The sequence below is a fragment of the Dama dama genome, chromosome 14 (assembly GCF_033118175.1).
Source record: "Dama dama isolate Ldn47 chromosome 14, ASM3311817v1, whole genome shotgun sequence".
Classification (NCBI taxonomy): Eukaryota; Metazoa; Chordata; class Mammalia; order Artiodactyla; family Cervidae; genus Dama; species Dama dama.
In genome coordinates, this window is record NC_083694.1 from 58,686,122 (window position 1) to 58,688,786 (window position 2,665).

Consider the following 2,665-nt stretch of genomic DNA (forward strand, 5'->3'; position numbering starts at 1 on the left):
TCATCTTTTGACTTTGGATTGTCTTTACTTGGGCATCCTTTGTAACTCAACTGGTAAAGAATCCACCTGCAATGCAGGACACCCCGGTTCAATTCCTGAGTCAGGAAATTCCCCTGGGGAAGGAATAGACTATCCACTCCAGAATTCTTGGGCTTCCCTGGTAGCACAGACAGTAAAGAATCTGCCTGCAATGTGGGAAACCTGGGTTTGAACCCTGGGTTGAGAAGATCCCCTGGATAAGGGCATGGCAACCCACTTCAGTATTCTTGCCTGGAGAATCCCCATGGACAGAGGAGCCTGGCAGATTACTATTTGGGTTAAGAATACTGGATGAGACATATGTTCAGTTCCCTTCTTATTCATCTTGTTTTTTAAACTCTATTTATTATATATTTTCTCATTAAGCACATACAGACCAAGATATAGCATACTTAAATGACAGTGTATGAGGGAAGGGAGGAAAGCAGTTTGAAGAACAGAATGAAAGTCAGGCAAGGCTTTCCTGGCCCAGGCTCCTCTGTCATAGGCATGAGCTGTCCCACCAGAGAGCTGGCCTCCTCTGCTTCTCCCACTATTTTCAAGTTCTTCTGGCTCATTCCTTATTTCCAAGGAACTACATACTTGGTTTTTCCTCTTCTATTTTTAACCTAAGAAGAGATTTTTTTGCAGTTGTGGCCCTGAGGAATAATCGTCCTCTAGGGAGGCCAGTTGATCATTTTTGGGCAGGGTCCCTCCGAGTGGTCACACCTTGTTTTCATCACCTGTGTCTGGGGTCTTTGCCCTAACAGATGTAGGTCAAGCATCCCTGTGGGTGCATAAACTGGAGTGTCATTGGATTCATTTACTGTGATTGCCAAGTGGTCAAATGCTTGTCTCGGCTGGTCAGTGCATCTTCCAGCAGCAGAGTCTACATGAGAACAACCCATCACAGTCAGAGGGTGCCTGGAGGCCCCAGAATTGATGCACGGGTGTGTGGGGGGGTGCAATTCTTGCTCTTTAGCTCCACATTTCCAGGGTGAGCTGTTCTTCCACACACCATGAGTTCACAAAACGTTCTCCAGGGAGGGAAAGGCATTTGCTCAAAGTGCCAGTGGGCAGCAGCACTGGAGGGGTGTGGGGTCATTTGTCTTCCAGCCCAGATGTTTTCCACTTGACTGCACTGCCCTTGTTGGAGAAAAAGCCGCCACTGTCCTTCCTGAAATGCCTTCACCACCTCTCTTTCTTTGAACTTTTGCCATCTTTTAGCCTTTGATCTCACTGTAACATCTCTGCATCTCTCTTTCCCTTTGGGCTTCCTTTCTCCAAAGTCCTTTCATCTTCCAGTTACCCCTGCAGGCTGTGTAACAAATCCCAAGCCCTAGTGGCTTAAAACAACAGCAATTGTTTTTATCATTAATATCTTTCAGAGTTTCTGTGGGTTGGGGATTTGGGTAGGCAGTTTTGGCTTGGGATTATAGTCAGATAGTGACTGGAATTAAAACAGTGCAGGACTGGAGCAACTCAGGGTGGAGGGTCAGACATCTTTCTCTCTGTGTAGACTCCGGGGCTCTCCATGTGGTCTCTCTGTGTGGGTTAGATTGGGCTTCCTCACAGCATGGTGGCCTCAGGGCAGCAAGACCGCTTACACGGCAGCTAGCTTCCCTCAGAGCAAGTGTCCCAAGAGATAAGGGCAGAAGTGGCCTAGCCTTGGAAGCCACATCATGTCACCTTCACTATACCTCTAATTAGTCAAAGAAGTCACAAAATCCTGTTCGGGTTCAAGGGGAGGGTATAGAGACCTCAACACTCAATGGGAAGATTGGCAAAGTCACGTTGTGGGAAGAACATGTGGGTGGAGGTATGGTTGTGGTCGTTTTTGGAAAGCCAGAGCCCATCACAAGCACTATGTCTCACCACTCTCTCCCCATTCACAATGCATTAGTATCTTATGACTGCCATAACAACCCACTGCAAACTGGGTGGCTTCTGGAGCAACAGATTTTCCATCTCACTGTTCTGGAGACCAGAAATCCAAAATCAAGGTGTTGGCAGAGCTGTGCTCCCTCTGAAGCCACCAGGGAAAAGTCTGTGCCAGGCTTCTCTCCCAGCTGCTGGCAGTGCCTTGGCTTGTGGCTGTATAACTCCAGTCCTCACTTGGTGTTCTCCCTGTGTGTGGGTCTCTGTGTCCAACTTTCCCTTTTTATGAGGATAGCAGTTGTACTGGATTAGGGGTCCATGCTACTCCAATAGGACCTCATCTTAACTAACTACATTAGCAACTACTCCATTTCCAAACAAGGTCACGTTCTTAGGTACTGGGGCTAGGACTTAAATTGGGGATATACACAGTTTAGCCCACAGCACACCTCTGCCAAACCTCTGCAGGCTACTCTCAATCCAGCAAAAGTTCCTTTTGCTCCAGTGAATCAGCTAGCACTTAGGAAATCAAAATAATTAAATGAACTCTCCCCAGAGTGAGACTGACTTGTAAACAATCCACCTGACCTTAACTTGCCATGAGAGGAGTTAAGTCAAATGAATCTGGCAGAATTTTGCATATGGTTTTGGGGGAGTTTTGGAGGACTGCTGTCCTTTCTTTAAATCATACCACTTGGTTTTCTTTCATTTATAAGGCTCATTCCCCCCAACCTTTGCATGACAAGAAAAGGTATTTTTGGCCTCCAGC